Source organism: Bison bison, unplaced genomic scaffold (genome assembly GCF_000754665.1).
Source record: "Bison bison bison isolate TAMUID 2011002044 unplaced genomic scaffold, Bison_UMD1.0 scf7180017864324, whole genome shotgun sequence".
NCBI lineage: Eukaryota > Metazoa > Chordata > Mammalia > Artiodactyla > Bovidae > Bison > Bison bison.
Genome location: NW_011494896.1, coordinates 3,291,711 through 3,309,895, shown reverse-complemented (window position 1 = coordinate 3,309,895; position 18,185 = coordinate 3,291,711). Strand labels below are relative to the sequence as shown.

Here is an 18,185-nt window from a genome sequence, read left to right as displayed (position 1 = left end):
AGATGAAACTCCAGTACTTTGGCCACCTCATGAGAAGAGTTGACTCATTGGAAAAGACTCTGATGCTGGGAGGGATTGGGGGCAGGAGGAAAAGGGGACAACAGAGATGAGATGGCTGGATGGCATCACCGACTCGATGGATGTGAGTTTGAGTGAACTCCAGGAGATGGTGATGGACAGGGAGGCATGGCGTGCTGCGATTCATGGGGTCGCAAAGAGTCAGACACGACTGAGCGACTGAACTGAACTGAATACTAGAGGAACTGACAAGACATTAAATAAAGTATATGAAACTCAAAGAAGAGTGGTTGGTTTATGTTGGGTACTTGTAAGTTATACTTACTGTTACTCATTTTTTAATATGGTAGGAAGTAAGCAAAAATGGATTGATCATATTCATCAGAAATCTATCATGCACTGTATAATTACCTGCATATATGTAAATGTTTTATCATCCCAAATAGATTGCTAGTTTAAAGATAGATTTAAAGTCAATTAAAAAATATACAAAGTTCAAATAATACTGTGGCATCTATTGAAGATATTTTAGAAAACAAAGAAGGAAAATAACCAATCCGATCTCAAAGCAAAATCACATTTTTTGCAACCATTCTTAGTATTTAGTACATTTTCTGTTTTCTATAAATAGAACTTCTCTGAAAAATAACTGGAACCATATAAAACATATAATTTTATATTTTTCTTTTTAAAACTTGACATTACATGACAAGCCTTTTTCTATTTATTATAGAACATAATATAATATGTTGTTATAATATGAAAGTAAATATAAATATTATATAAATGTAATATGAAAGTTATATTTCATTCCTATACTAACAGATTTCTCTAGTTTAATCATTAGCTTCTTCTTGTACATTAAGGCTATTCACAATTTTAGAACACTATACACAATCCTGTTATAAGTAACTTTCTCTGTTTCTCTCTCCACCTGTCCCTAACACCTCTTTCTCCTTCCTTCCTTTCTCTTTTGGTCTTTAACATTATTTACTCGAGAGAGAATTCAGAACTCTAATTACTAACTAAAACATGTGTGATTTATTCTAGAATCTTGTACATGTTATACTGAGCTTATTTGTATTCCCCACAGTGTCTTATATAGAGTCACACATAGTAGGTGCTTGATAAATATATGTTGTTTAAATGACTAATAAAATAGATGGGAAAACTTCAACAAATGATTACTGTCACACTGGTTTAACCTATTGGCATAAATCAAATTGACAAAGTAAGCATCGTTGTAAATGTGTAACACAAGAAGACCACAGTAAAATAGAATATAATGAACTATATGGGCTTCCCAGGTGACACTTGTGGTAAAGAATCCTCCTGCCAGTGCAGGAGTTGAGGGTTCGATCCCTGAACCAGGAAGATCCCCTGGAGAAGGAAATGAAAACCTGCTCCAGCATTCTTGCCTGGAAAATCATATGGACAGAGGAGCCTGGTGGGCTACAGTCCATGGGGTCGCAAAGACTTGGAGCGACTGAGCACACACAGCACATAATGATATATAGGCACACAAAATGCTGTAATTTATATGTTCGGTTCTCTGATTTCTAGTGTGTAGACCTTTAGCAGAACAAACAATACTCGAGCCTTTACAATTCCTTACAAATGGGAAAAAAAAATATTCAAAATAACATAATTAAGTGGCTTTTCATGAAATACTTTAAAATAAATGTTAAAATCTACTTTTAAAAGCTCTATTTAATGGAAAAATCACATGTAAAGTATTGGTTTAATACAAAATGAAAATGAATATTCAATTTCCCAAATACTATGCTCCAATCTTGTCTTCATCCTCCTATCAGTTCCTCACAACCTAATCATACATTCTCATTGGTATATAAATCAGTTATATAGTCAGAATATTTTGAATGAACACTGATCATATTCCAGGCATTGTACTAGAAACTATTTCTAAACTAACTGCAAGTTCCTAAATGCCCCCGGCCCTTTCTCCTCTGGACTTCTATACGCACACTGCCACTCTGCTCCCCTCCTCTTGTTTAAGTGGGTAACTCTTACTTTTCTTTCACTTTAAGTTTCCATTAGATGTACTCTCTGCTACAAAGCTGCCCCTTCCACACCAAGAATGTGTTAGATGCCTCTCATGCTGTGCTCCTTCAACATCTGTGATTATTCCTTATCATATTATGTCATAAATGCCTGTTAACTTTTGTGTCTCCTCCTCTAGACTATACATGCCTAGAGGATAGATGTTCTTATAAATTAAGAGGATTTAAATTATCTTGATAATGTACTCTCTTGTGAGTGTGTTTTGCTTATAAATGCTAACTGTCTTAAGACTAGCTGGTATATATAACTCAGTTTCACAATAATAATTGCCCCTAGTTTCCTAAGTATTATATTTATTCCTCTGATTAAACTGAAAACTCCCTGGGGTCAGGGTTCTTGTCTCAACCTTCTTCTGTAACCTCCAGAGTACTAGGAGAGAATTCTCATTAATTAATTATTCATGAGTGGTTACACTGGACACAATCACAACTCTAATACAACCCCCACTGGTTTATAGTTTATAGAAGCCCAGTTTACTGGAAATATAATAACACGATTCTTCTCTAGGAACCAGGAATTTGACGGCAAGGTAAATGGTGTAACCCACAAGAAAAGCAATTTCTAAATATTTTCCAAGGAACCAAAAAATCCATAATTCAGAAATCTGCTTTCTCAGATCTCTCTAAAAACATAATCTAAAACCCATAGACTACTATTGTCAATTTAAATAAAATGTACAACGTGAGAATTGCAAGTTTTATTTGGGGCAAAATGAGGACGGCAGCCTGGGAGACAGCAGCTCAGATAGCTATCTGGGCTCATAAAATCAACACCTGAAAATATCTGACTATCTGAAGACCTGACCTGTCAGTTTTTCCCCAAGTGCAGGGGAGACCCTAGCCCTAACCCTAATTTCTGCCTCATTTCTGCCCTCCACCCTGAACTCCTTTCAGCGGGTACTGAAGGTCTGCAGCTAGAGCAGGACATTATTTAATCCTTGCAGAGGTAGATGGCGAGTGCAGATTTGTAATTGACACTATTTTCATGAAGATGTTTATAACAGTTTTATTCTTTTAACAGTTAAAGCTTAACCAAATGGAAGATGACTTCTTTCCCACATAGTATTTTTCTTCCTGTGTTCAGATCCCAGTTGATATAAGTCCTGGCCTTTCTCCGCCCATTAGTTCACCCCACCCTAAATGAGGAAGAAGGATGACTCACCCGTCAGTTTTGGCAAAAAGTAAACTAGGCATGTTTAGCCCACGGGCACCCTTCTTCCTCTTGGGAGCAAGTGGGCCATAGAGAGCATCTTCTCCCCAAGGGTACAATCTTCATCACTGTTGAGATAGGTTATTGTCCATGACTGGTTGTAACTGGGGAGAAGATAGCATGAGGAAGGAGTCTGCGTAATTGCAAGGTTTAGTGAGAGACCCAGCTGGCTCTTACGGTAAGCTCCACGTTCCAACCTGGGCTTAATCAGTAATAAAGGTAATATTTTGGCTCCATCTGCCACTCTTTTGTTTTATTTCTTCAATTATTCAAAGCCCAGGCAGAGAAGAGGAATGCCATTTATTGGCTCCCTTCAGAGAGCAACAGATGGGGATACACAAAAGTGAAAATAACTTTACTGTTACAGTAGTGAAATATAAGCAATACTTACCTTCTACTTTCCTAATTTTCATTATTTTGTTATAGCATTATTTTTTTAAAGGGGTTGCAGGAAAGCTAATGTGACAACAAAATCAACAAAATCAAAATAATTTCTGTACTGTATACATATCAGTTTAATCACTTATCACACCTGCTTGAAAATAATTAGGCTGAATTTCAAAAGTAAAACAACATAATAAAAACAAAATTTTAAACACACACTAAAAGTGCAAAAATATTGTCTACTTTTAAAGTTCAAAATGTCTGAACTTAGGTGCTATATGTAGTCTCAATTTTTCAAAAGGGAAGATGAAATGTGATAATTCTTTTTTAACAATTCCAGAAGGCAAAACTTTTTGGAAGAAAAGGACCACTTCTCTTAGAGATATCCGTTCTTCTCAGCAGGATTTTAAATATCATTATCGCTAGTTGGCAGAGAAAGGCTCCAATATGTCACTGGAAAATATGTCCCTACATGAAGCAAATGATAGCAGAAGAAGTTTGGTCTCAAACCAGACCTGCCGTTTGGCTTCCCTGAGGCTCAGGTCTGGTGGAAGAGCCAGACTTCCACCCTAGAACTCATCTCCCACAGCTCCTCTGCTTTCTCCATCTCATTAGCGTCCATAACCCCTCTTTCTGTGTCTTGAAAGTTTGACAGCTTCAGTTCACAGGATCTCAAAGAGAATTTACAAAAGTGTAACCCAATCCCTTCTATGTTAAAAAAGAAACCATTTACTGAGAGCTGTGTATTTACCACAGGGAAGGGGCTTTAGGCAGAATCCGCTTAGCAGTATATTGACATTTATCATACAACACTCCTTTATGAAATAAATCTCAGCAATTTTATTTCGCGTTCTGATACAAGAAATACAATTAAATATTTTTGAGCAGAGCAATGGAAGTATGAGAATAGGCTATAAACCTTTCGGATAGACAAGTGATTAGATTTTCTTGACTGGTGAAGAAAAAAAATTTATGAAAATATACCATACCCTGGCTTTTGAATTTTTATTTCATATTTTTGCTCTTTTAATCTGGTAGACCACCCCTAATATAATCCATCAAGGAAGGCATTTTGTCTGCAAGTATCAGCTTCATCATCTATGAAATGGAGACAGTATTTCACAGTGAGGTTTAAACTAGGCAACTAAAGAAGGGTGGTACAGTGCATACCTAACAGAAAAGACCCCAAAGTTCCCATTATTATTTCACAATGTATAGGTGGCTTACTTTTGACCATCATATTAATACAAATGATTTCCATAAGCTTCATATAACCTAAGTGCTATGCACTTGCATTTCAAATCACTTTAAGTTCTTAACTCTTTTTCTACTGTATCCTTAATATATGGAGAAAATATATGTGTAATTACCTACATGTCCTCTTCTTCTCTTGGAAACTCACAGTGTATCTTAGCATATTAAATGCTCAGAGAGGCTCTGTAGTAAAGAAATGTGCCTTTTTGTGTGCGGTTGTTTAAATTTTATAAGAAGGCCTATTATAGTATCTCCTTGGTTACTTTTCCATAGAACACAGTAGAAAACAAGACACTAAAATAAGGAAGAGCTAAAGTTATAGTGGCAGAACTGTAGGTGATTTTTGTTTTCTGCTTTTGTCTTTTTCATAATTTCCCCCTAAATATTAAATTTCCATAAATTTACAATCAGATATATCATTATTTTAAAAAAAGAGATACACGGCACGGACTATATTTGCCAAGTGTTTGTTATCCTTATATCTCTGTCCCTGGATCTTAGTAGCTTAGTTTCCTCACTGAGTATCTTGGGCTTTTCATCAGTACAATGGACATATCATTTTCATAATACTTCTCAGGGTAAACATCTTTAAAAGCCAGTACAATGAAATGCTAACAAACAGAAGCAGAGCATTTTGCTCTTAAGACTCCTTTAAAACTTTAAATCCAGGAGTCTATATGCACAGTCATTATACTAAAGAATGATCAATTTGACTTTTCCAGGTTGAGGCTTTCTAATTCTGACTTCACAGCTCTTGGACTGACAAGATTTAGCCTCTACGAATACTTGGGCTACTTCTCAGTTGTGTGATCTAGAATATAATGTATTGTGTAATCTCCCTAAGGATCTATTTTCTTATCTGCAAAATGGGAACAAGGTCACTCATGCTTTAGTGTTATTAACAAAATGGGATAAGTCTCTGTGGAAATGCTTTGTAAGTGGAAGTACAAAATTCTGTACAGAAATTATTTTTTTTTAATTCTCTCCTTTTAATATCAGGCAGAAAAAACTAAATGAAAAACACAATGCCTCATGGTAACACTTGCATGTCTTAAGTATATGTCCTAAGTACAGTCTTGCAAAAAATCACCAGTAGGTGTTAGAAAGACATTTCTTCTCTAACTGAAAGACATCCTGATTATTAGTAGATGAAAATGTAGTTTCTACTAAGTGAGATATTTGCTTTTATCTCCACGCACATCCCTACCCTTGTTGGCTTAGAGGTCACTCTCCACTTTCATTCATAGTCAGTAAAATGTGCAAAAGGTGCCTTGGTAATAGTCTACTAACTTATTTTACTAAAGACTGATGATAGTTTTCTCAGCTTCCGTAGTGTTTTCTCACTTCTCATTAAGCAATACCTTTTCCTGACCTTTAATACATAATACAAAGCACTTTTTTGCTTTTCCAATATAAAAGCACCTATTGTCAAGCTGTCAGACTAATAGACTAGATTCTAAGATTAACGAATGCTAATGAGAAAGCTAGCAGTCTTTCTCCTCTTAATCATCTTTTGCAACATTCATCTTTCTTATAGCATGCCAAACCATAAGCCTAAATTCCTCGGAAATGGGTATATCCCATAGGCAACACAGGAAGTACCCAGGAAATCCCACCAAATTAAAGGAAGGATGGAGAAGAAAATACCACTTACTATCATGGATTCTACTGCTAAGGCTGACCAGAGAGAGGCTTGGTGATGCCTTCAGAATATGCAGTCACACACTGTCTTTTCTATTCTGTGGATTCCACAGAAATGTGAGAAATGACCTTTAGGCTTTTCTATATTAATTATACATCAATTTTTTAAACCATTAGACAACTATATGTGTTACTCTGTAATTACTTGGTTAACCCATTCCACATCTCTGGTTTTGTTTTTACATCTATAAATATAAAGAAGTTATAAATATCTATCAAGAGAAAAAAAGTTTTATGTAAATTAAGGTCATTCTATAAAGTGGAATTTTAAGGAGCCATTAAAAGTGATAAGTGAAAACTCCAACAAATGGAAACCAGACTTTTATGGGAGAAAAATCAGGATAAAAATTGCCTGTGTATTAGTTAGAATTATATATAAATGCATAAATGTAAGATAACAATCTGAAGAAGAACATGTAGAAATGAATGTTTTGTCATTTTCTCTGTTGCTACTTTTATAATACCTAATACCTAAAGATCTTCCCCTTATCCAGTAAAATTAAATAAAGACATTAAGCTACTATGCTTAGGATTAAAATTCCATGACCCTATACTACAATGATGTGCATACATACAGTAGTTATTAATAACTCTCTATATTAACTATGCTTAAGGATTTTGCATGCATCGATCTTTCCCTATGAATGCAGTGTGATGATATTAAAGAAGAAATCCACGTGTTTTACCCCCTTTCAATCCTCTGCAACACTACTGAGCATCCTACTGAGAAAGCTAATTAGATGAAGGCATTCAGGGTTTGCAGCCTTCATCCTATGGTGACTTTTATTATTGACAGTTCCCTGGTACCAGTTCATATCATATTTCAGAAGCCAGATCATAACCTTGTTTAAAAAAGGAATTAGCATACTTTAGCAGCATTGTTTGTTTAATGTATGTATCCCTAAAGAAGTTAATTTTCCATGTGGGTAGAGCTGTACCTGCTGCTGTATTATTAGACTATTGCTAGCATTTAGCACTATGTCTGCAATATGGAAGACTGGCCACAAGTATTCACTGTACCACTGAATCTAAGTTTTTAACCTGAGCACTACTGATGTTTTTGTTTCCTGTTGTGTGTATGCTGGGGGCGGGGGGTGGTGTATGTAGCTTGTTTAGCAGCATTTCAGGTCTTTCCTCACTAGATCCTACTAGGTTCTCCATAAACATCTAGTAATTGTCAAAATTACCAAAAATATTTGGTTGTGATACACAAGTGGTTGCAGAAGTGCTACCAGTACTTTCTGATGGCGTGCAGTGGTAGATGATACAAGCAGGAAAGTGAGCTAATATTTGCAAATGAAAATCCCTGCCATCCCACTTGGTGGGTTTAGGCACCCACCAGGTACTCACACTTTAAACAATTTCTACAAAGTCTTTGCGGTGGCTCAGCGGTAAAGAACCCGTCGGCAACGCAGGAGATGCAGGAGACTCGGGCTCGATCCCTGCATCAGGAAGATCCCCTGGAGAAGGGAATGGCTAACCACTCCAGTATTCTTGACTGGGAAATCCTATGAACAGAGGAGCCTGGAGGGCTACAGTCCACGGGGTCTCAAAGAGTCAGACACAACTTAGCAACTGAAAAACAAAGGTTTTAAAGTGTCTAAAGAGAGCAGCAGCAACAAAGAGAAATAAAGTTTGTAACTTAAGAGAAAAAAAAGGTGGAGGAAATATAATAAACCTGGCTATTTCAAAAGACTATAGTTAAAGGATTATAACAAAACAAAAAAAGTCATTAACTGACTAATATCAATTTACTGCCAGATGTCTAATCACCATAATCACCTTTTTATACATAATTCACCTACTGTGAACCTGCACACTTGTGGTGGGAACCTCTACCCATGAGGAATTGTTAGGAGTCTCTCCTCACCTTAGATACACATTCAGCCTTTCCAGTAATTAGTGCCTACATGCTTAAATTTTGGCAGATAAAGATCTTTCAGCAATTCCATCCTTCATGGGAAAACAGAACAGATTTGGTATTGTCATCACATACACACTACAGAAATACCATACCAAGGGTAAAAAGGTTCTTGAAGACTGTATTGAGGACAAAGAATGAATTAACAAGGCATGTTTAAAAACATTCCTAATAGAGGTCTCTCCTAAAGCCCTGCCTGCCCTTATACTCTGGTCACCAGGGCTAGGTATCCAGAAGAAAAACATCTAGACTCTTCTTTTCCTAACCCAGAAAACAGCACTTTGGACCTAATGAAGGAGGCTTTGTCTTTCCTTTCTTTGAAGTGAAGTGGCTCAGTCGTGTCCGACTCTTTGCGACCCCATGGACTATAGCATCCGTCCATGAGATTTTCCAGGCAACAACACTGGAGTGGGTTGCCATTTCCTTCTCCAGGGGATCTTCCCAACCCAGGGATCGAACCTGGGTCTCCCGTATTGTAGGCAGACGCTCTTACCGTCTGAGCCACTAGGGAAGTCTTTCCAGAGTTATAGGTACCTCCCAAAAGAATGTTAAGCCAGAGCTAAGTTTCACCTCCAAAATTTCAGAGAGAGGAACAAGAAGCAAGCAGTTCCTTTCCAAAGGTTTCTGAATCCACTCCTCTCACCGAAGGCTTCAAACCCTCCCTGAAGGAGGTGGGGGAAGTTTCGTTCAATATGGGATCATTATTTGTAAGAAGTGTTTTGTGAATCCTCCTCTTAGAGAAAGGATTAAGAGGGAATCAAAGATGTTTACCAAACAATACTTATGCGTGCTCAGTTGTGTCCAACTCTTTGCAACCTCATGGACCGAAGCCCTCCAGGCTCCTCCGTCCATGGGATTTTTCAGGCAAGGACACTGGAGTGAGTTGCCATTTCCTTCTACATAACAAAACAGACATGAAATAATGTTACGTGTTATGCCTCCAGTGACGTGAAAGTGTTAGCTGCTAAGTCGTGTCCAACTCTGCAAATCCATAGACTGTAGACCACCAGGCTTCTCTGTTCGTGGAATTCTCCAGTTAAGAATACTGGAGTGGGTAGTCATTCCTTCTCTAAGGGATCTTCCCGACCCAGGGATTGAAACTGGGTCACCCGTCTTGTCGTCAGATTCTTCACCATGTGAGCCCCCAGGGAAGCCCCTGTCCCTAATATATATTAACATCAACTGTATCATCACTGAATTTCCACCTGGATTTCAATCATGTGTAAATGTCGAAAACTGACTCATGCTTTTTCTACTTATCCCAGTAACTTGGGGTAAAGTTGAGCATTTAGCCTCTTTTTGTTCAGCATTAGCATTATTAAGAGGCTTAATAGGTTTCTCTTTTCTTAGGTAGCTGGCCCACGTGCCCAGTGACAGGCTCAAGCCACGAGTGGCCATCATTAATGCCACAATGATGAAGTGAAGACAGCCAAATACCAGTGCACCATGAAAAGCAACAGGAGATTTCAGTTATCAACTCTGAGGCAACTGTCGTGCTTCTTGAAGAAGGCAAATGCATTCAGTTCCTATTATTTCCACATTTTGCGGGCAAATGCAGGCAGCTATTTCTGAACCTTCAGTCATGCCTCAGAACCTTAACTGGATGTTAGTAATGATAATTATTACTTTGTTACCAATTTCAGTCCAACAATACTGACTTAACTCTATTAGAAGAAATACATATTTGCAGCAAAACCAGACATACCTATTTTTAACTCTGCAAAAAAGTAGGCCATTGACATTTCCAAGGAACATCAACTTATCCACTTGTAGATACATATACCATGTAAATTCCCCCTTAACATAAAGCTTAATAAATTTAAAAAGTAGTTCATTTATTAATTCATCAATTCACTCATCTTACAAATTGTATACATGTTTAACTATGTGCCAAACACTGTGCTAAAGACTAGTAATGAACAAAATTGACCCAGTACTCTGCTCTTGTTATAGCAAGGAATACAGACAGGTAGGTATGGCTGAGAAATTAGACTTGGGTTCAAATTCTAATTCCCAAGTTTATTACCTACATAAAATCAGCTAGTTTTTCTAAACCTCTGTTTTCTAATGGTTAAAATGGAGCTAACCATATCTTTCTCAGGGCTTATGGTAACGCAAGGAATACATTATACTGTATGTGAAAGTAATTAGGTAGAGTGAGTGACTTCACTTTGACTTTTCACTTTCACGCATTGGAGAAGGAAATGGCAACCCACTCCAGTGTTCTTGCCTGGAGAATCCCAGGGACGGGGGAGCCTGGTGGGCTGCCGTCTATGGGGTCGATCAGAGTCGGACATGACTGAAGCAACTTAGGAGCAGCAGCAGCAGCACCTAACAGACACCCAGCAGGGCTTCCCTGGTAGCTTAGATGATAAAAAACCTGCCTGCAAGGTGGGAGACCCAGGTTCAACCCCTGAGTCAGGAAGATCCCCTGGAGAAGGAAATGGCTACCTACTCCAGTATTCTTACCCGGAGAATTCCATGGATAGAGGAGCCATGGGGTCACAAAGAGTCTGACACAACTAAGCGACTAACACTTTCACTTTTCAGACACCCAATAAGTGTTGCCAGCCCCTCAAACCATCTGCTAACTCATGCTTTTTGAGTATCATTTGGGAACTCAATAGCTTTTGTGCTATAACAGATCAATCAAAATGGTTAATAAGCAATACATTTAAAATCATAAATAATTAATGCCACAAGAGCTAGAAAAAGACACTTCTCAGGAGAAGAAATTTTAGAATGGTTAGAATGTAATTCTCTGGGATCAAGAAGAAAAGATTGAGCATGCTTGCTGTAGGACTGAAAATCAATACACAAAAAAAGCAAAGACAATGTTCCTTGATGTTGAAAATGTCATTATAAAGGCCAACGAGGTATAATGAAGGTTCCTAAGTGACAAGAATCAGATGAGCATGGGAATGAATGGAAAAATGAACAAGCACTGTCCTCGGGAGTTCATAGTCTATTTCTCAATATGAAAATTACATTCTATAATATAAAAACGAATCTTAATAACCAAAAACGGTTGTTTTTGAAATCATGGTAATCTCGGCCTTTGAAACTTAAAACTCACAAAGAACTTAAATGTTAACTGACAAAACAGACAATTAAAAATATATATATATAGGCCTATATGGGGCTTCTCAGGTGATAAAGATTCTGCCTGCCAATGAAGGAGACACAAGAGACACAGGTTCGATCCTTGGGTTGGGAAGATCACCTGGAATAGGAAATGGCAGCCCACTCCAGTATTCTTGCCTGGAAAATTCCATGGACAGAGGAGCCTGGCAAGCTACAGTCCACGGGATTGCAAAGAGCTGGACACGACTGACTGAGCACGTACACAGGCCTATGTGAAGAGACATACTTTTTACACACTTTTTAAAAAATGGACAATATTTGTTCATTTTAACCAAATAAGCAAAAAGGAGATTTGGTAATAAATTTATAAGATATATTGGTGAATGTTTTGATTTACTTACAATTATTTAACAGCTGTTACAATGGTTTGGCAGTATAATGATTGATATAAAAACTAAAATAAATAATACTTATCTACTAGTATGCAAATTACTTAAGGAGGAGCATACTTTTGAATCATCATTCCTTTGTGTTGCTGTGAGAAAACTTTTTAAAAAGCAAAAATTCATAAGCTTTCCAATTATCATTTTGGGAGAGCTAATAATCGCAATGTAGAATCTTCAGAAGTACACTAGCTCTAGCTGCCTGTGACCTCTCAGGTAAATGGAATTCCCAAAACCTTCCTTCGTTGTCTGTTCCTGTGTTTAGTTATCTTTGGAGTTCAGAATCACTCTCTTGTATCTAAGTAAAGCCCTCCTTGAATCAATTTATTCAAGACTCTAAATTACATTCTACTTGGCCATATTGATTCCACTACATTTAGCTTTAAAAATTTTTATCTACATTGTCCTTTATGTTTTTGTTTGGCTTTATTCCTAATAAAAATAGTGAAATGAATCAGGCCTAAGTTCCAGTACCAATGCAGTGATCTAGCAATGTGACTCTGAGTAAGTCACCGCACCTGTATGGCCACAGTTGTTTCTTTGTAAATTGACAGAATTGAACTAAATCATAATTGGGATGCCTTTCAATCCTGTCATTCCAAGATTTCCATAAGGCTTGATGAGTTGCCATCTGCTTTAGTAGCAGGGAAAAAAGATTTTCAAGAAAGAGGTTGCAGATTGTAGTACAGGCACCGCTAACTTGGAAAAACTGTGTCACCTCTCTGAGAATAATTTAGCTCATTTCTCAAATAAGCATAATTAGGCCTGTCCTCTTACTTCACAGGGTAGATGATTCAGTGAGATGAAACTTCAGTTCACTTCAGTCACTCAGTCATGTCCGACTCTTTGCGACCCCATGAATTGCAGCATTCCAGGCCTCCCTGTCCATCACCAACTCCCGGAGTTCACTCAGACTCACGTCCATCGAGTCAGTGATGCCATCCAGCCATCTCATCCTCTGTCGTCCCCTTCTCTTCCTGCCCCCAATTTCTCCCAGCATCAGGGTCTTTTCCAATGACTCAACTCTTCACGTGAGGTGGCCAAAGTACTGGAGTTTCAGCTTTAGCATCAGTCCTTCCAATGAACACCCAGGACTGATCTCCTTTAGAATGGACTGGTTGGATCTCCTTGCAGTCCAAGGGACTCTCAAGTGTCTTCTCCAACACCACAGTTCAAAAGCATCAATTCTACTGGTTGGTAAAAAAGATAAACTTTATCTTTACCACTCTTTTAATACCTGGCAAATATAGGTAGGGGAAAACATAATAAGTAGAAAAACATGTATTAGAGACTACAATTGAGGGAGAATCACAAAAATCTGGATCAATTAGCTAACAAAAGAAGAAATTAATTTATCTCCCAAATGCCTGATACACATTTGAACATCTTAACTGCATTAAAAGTAAAACAAGTTAAGTTTGACATCTGAGTATAATAATTGGAAGAGCAAAGAACAATGGACTTGATTCTAACTTTTTTTTTTCATAAATTAGATGAATGAATGATTTTGACAAAATCATACTCTCATGTTCTTTTGTCAAACATGGACATTTAAACTTATATAATCACATCTAGAAGAAAAAATTTCTTCGTTATATATTTTATTTTTAAGTACACGTTTTTTAAATTTGGAGAGACAGAGGGAGATAGAACTTCCATTTTTGACTATGATGGACTAGTTTATAAATTCCAAACCTCCTGTTGGGAAACATTCAAAAGGCTATATTATTATTATTTTTTTTTTAAAGGTGTTTGAAGTCTTCAAAGAGCCACCAAGGCATCCAGGACTTGATGGACCAGAATCCCTGAGAGAAGAAAACTTTGGTGGGCTCAATACTTCTTTTCTACTCAAAGCATTTTCCTATTTGTAACCAGGAGGCTGAGGAACTAAACAGAAAGCTGTGCAGAAAATATCTGCTGGGTAAAGTGTTTCACAGTCTCGAGAAAAAATGGAGTTGAGGGTTAAAATAAAGCTGGGACTTGAAGATTCAAGATTCTGCACTAAAGGAAAGAGCAAAGAAATAAAGTTAGTACTGGGTGCTAGTTTTTTCTCTCAAGGCAATGCCTCAGAAGAGCAGGGACTGAGACTAAGAAACTGAGAAGAGAGAAGCTTCTGAGAAGCTAAAGCAGAATTTTTAACAATCACACAGTGCTGGGGAGGCAAAAATTGGGGTTCAAGGCTCACCAATGAGGGACTGCACTGATAAACACCATAGGGTTAAGGTTAGGGTTAGGGTTAAGGTTATGGATAGGTATAGAGGCAAACTGAAAACAGAGCACCTTCTTAAAAACTAAAACTTTGTCCTCTATTCAGCACAGTCCATAAATGGATGAAAATGATAGACACCCAATCTCCCTATATGTTAAAAGCAGAAGTAAAAGCTAATGGAAGACGACGTCATTCAGATTATCTATAATTCTTCATATATAATAACTGTCATTCATGGCAAATAGATGGGGAAAAAATGGAAACAGTAACAGGCTTTATTCTCTTGGGCTCCAAAATCACTGCAGATGGTGACTGCAGCCATGAAATAAATGACGCTTGCTCCTTGGAAGAAAAGCTATGACCAACCTAGACAGCATATTAAAAAGCAGAGACATTACTTTGTCAACAAAGGTCTATCTAGTCAAAGCTATGGTTTTTCCAGTAGTCATGTATGGATGTGAGATTTGGACCATAAAGAAAGTTGAGCACCGAAGAATTGATGCTTTTGAACTGTGGTATTGGAGAAGACTCTTGAGAGTCCCTTGGACTGCAAGGAGATCAAACCATTCAATTCTAAAGGAAATCAATCCTGAATAGTCACTGGAAGGACTGATGCTAAAGCTAAAGCCCCAATATTTTGGCCACCTGATATGAAGAACTGATTCACTGGAAAAGACCCTGATTCTGGGAAAGATTGAAGGCAAGAGGAGAAGGGGACAACAGAGGATGAGATAGTTGGAAGGTATCACCAATGGACATGAGTTTGAGGAAGCTCTGGGAATTGGTGATGGACAGGGAAGCCTGGCATGCTGTAGTCCATGGGGTCACAAAGAGTCAGACATGACTGAGAAACTGAACTGATTCAATAAAAAATTTAATATCCTGCTAATAAACAAGAATATAGGAAAAAGTAGAAAACAGAACATACCCACAGTTTATCTAGATATTAGAGTTCTTAGAAATGGCACTTGAAGTAACAATGGTTGATATGTTTAAGAAAATAAATGGTACTTTTAAGATGAGACACTTTCTATGTATATATTGTATGTCAAATAAAATGCATTTAAAAGATAATTTTGAAACATGAAAAGATAGAGAATTCCTCCATAGTACACTACATGTATGAAATCCTCTCAGATTCAGTGAAGTGAAGTGAAGTTGCTTAGTCATGTCTGACTCTTTGCGACCCCATGGGCTGTAGCCTACTACGCTTCTCCATCCATGGGATTTTCCAGGCAAGAGTACTGGAGTGGGTTGTCATTTCCTTCTCCAGAGGATCTTCCTGACCCAGGGATGGAACACAGGTCTCCCGCATTGTAGGCAGACGCTTTACCCTCTGAGCCACCAGGGAAGTCCATGACTGTCTCAGACTCAGACAATACTATAAAACTATAGTAATCAAAACATCATGGTCCTGGCAAAAAAACAGACATATGTATCGATTATACAGAATAGAAAGACCAGAAACAAACCTATACACCTATGGTCGATTAATCTTCAACAAAGGAGAAAAGACAGTCTTCTTCAGTAAATGGTGTTGGGAAAGCATGACAGCCACATGTAAATCAATTAAGTTAGAATACAACCTAACACCATACACAAAAATAAATCCAAAATGACTTGAAAACTTGAATATAAATAACCATAAATTCCTGAAAGAGAACATGGGAAAAACATTCTCTAACATAAATTGTACCAATGTTTTCTTAGGTCAATCTCCCAAGGCAACAGAAATAAAAGCAAAAATAAACAAATGGGACGTATTCAAACTTCTGGGCTTTGCACAGCAAAGGAAACCCATCAACATAATACAAAGACAACCTACAGACTGGAAAAACAATTGCAAACAATATAACTGACTAAAGGTTTGTCTTCCAAGATATGCAAATAGCTCAGATGACTCAACAACAAACAAACAAACAAAAACAACCCAATTAAAAAATGTATGTGCATGTGCTCAGCTGTGTCCAACTCTGTGCAAACCCATGGACTATAGCCCACCAGGCTCCTCTGTCCATGGGATTCTCTAGGCAAGAATACTGGAGTGGGTTGCCATTTCTGTCTCCAGGGAATCTTCCTGAACCAGGGATCAAACCCAGGTCTCCAAGTCTCCTGCACTGGCAGATTCTTCTACCACTGCACCACCTGAGAAGCCTCAAATGGGCAGAAGAGCCAAATAGACATTTCTCCAAAGAAGACGTACAGATGACCAACAGCCACAGGAGATGATATTCAATATTGCTAACTATTAAAGAAGTGGAAACCAAAACTACAATGAGGTATCACTTCAGGCCTGTCAGCTGGCCATTACTGAAAAAAAAAAATCTGGTTGGATTTTTTTATCCAGACTGGTTGGAACTCCTGGCAGTCTAAGGGACTCTCAAGAGTCTTCTCCAACACCACAGTTCAAAAGCATATTGGAGTTTCAGCTTCTACATCAGTCCTTCAAATGAATATTCAGGGCTGATTTCCTTTAGGATGGACTGATTGGATCTCCTGGCACTATGGTTTTTCCAGTGGTCATGTATGGATGTGAGAGTTGGACTATAAAGAAAGTTGAGCACACAAGACTTGATGCTTTTGAACTGTGGTGTTGGAGAAGACTCTTGAGAGTCCCTTGGACTGCAAGGAGATCCAACCAGTCCATTCTAAAGGAGATCAGTCCTTGGGATTTCTTTGGAAAGAATGATGCTAAAGCTGAAACTCCAGTACTCTGGCCACCTCATGCGAAGAGTTGACTCATTGGAAAAGACTCTGATGCTGGGAGGGATTGAGGGCAGGAAGAGAAGGGGACGACAGAGGATGAGATGGTTGGATGGCGTCACTGACTCGATGGACATGAGTCTGGGTGAACTCCAGGAGTTGGTGATGGACAGGGAGGCCTGGAATGCTGCAATTCATGGGGTCACAAAGAGTTGGGCACGACTGAGCGACTGAACTGAACTGAACTGAACTGATAGAGCGTCTCCATCTCTGGCTGCAAAGAAAATAATCAACCTGATTTCATTGTTGACCATCTGGTGATGTCCATGTGTAGAGTCATCTCAACAATGGAATCCTACTCAGCCATAAAAAATAATGAAATAATTTCATTTGTATCAATATAGAGGGACCTAGAGATTATCATACTAAGTAAAGTAAATCAGATACAGATACATCATACAATAGCACTTACATGTGCAATCTTAAAATAATGATACAAATGAACCTATCTGCAAAACAGAACAGATTCACAGACCTAGAAAACAATCTTATGCTTACCAAAGGGTAGTGTATGGGTCAGGGGGAAACAGATATAACCATATATACACTACTATATTTAAAAGAAAATACATAGGTAAATCTAAATGAATATTGGGTACATGAAACAATAATTGTTACTTTAATTCCTTAGAAGAAAAGTTACAGCTTTAAATATATACCTTTTTTTAAAAGTCTGAAAAACCAAATTTTCCAACTCAGAAACCTGGAAAAGCACAAGAATTAAAACCTTAAAAAAAAAATTGAAGAAGATAATAAGGATTAAAAAGAACAGTGACTAATGGAATATAAATGTAGAATTAAAAAAAAAATCAAGACAACCTAAAGGTGGTAATTAGAAACGATTTTAAATTAAATTTATAACCACTTAGTAAGGCTGAGAGCCGAAGAATTGATGCTTTTGAACTGTGGTGTTGGAGAAGACTCTTGAGAGTCCCTTGGACTGCAAGGAGATCCAACCCGTCCATTCTGAAGGAGATCAGCCCTGGGATTTCTTTGGAAGGATGATGCTAAAGCTGAAACTCAGTACTTTGGCCACCTCATGCAAGAGTTGACTCATTGGAAAAAGCTCTGATGCTGGGAGGGATTGGGGGGCAGGGAGGGAGAAGGGGGACGACGA

General features: G+C 37.9%; 1 protein-coding gene across 1 annotated transcript in view; it reads right to left on the bottom strand.

The window, feature by feature from the left end:
* DLG2 (discs, large homolog 2 (Drosophila)) overlaps window positions 1-18,185 on the bottom strand; it is a 2,340,373-nt gene that overhangs the window by 1,750,033 nt on the left and 572,155 nt on the right. The window lies entirely within an intron of this gene.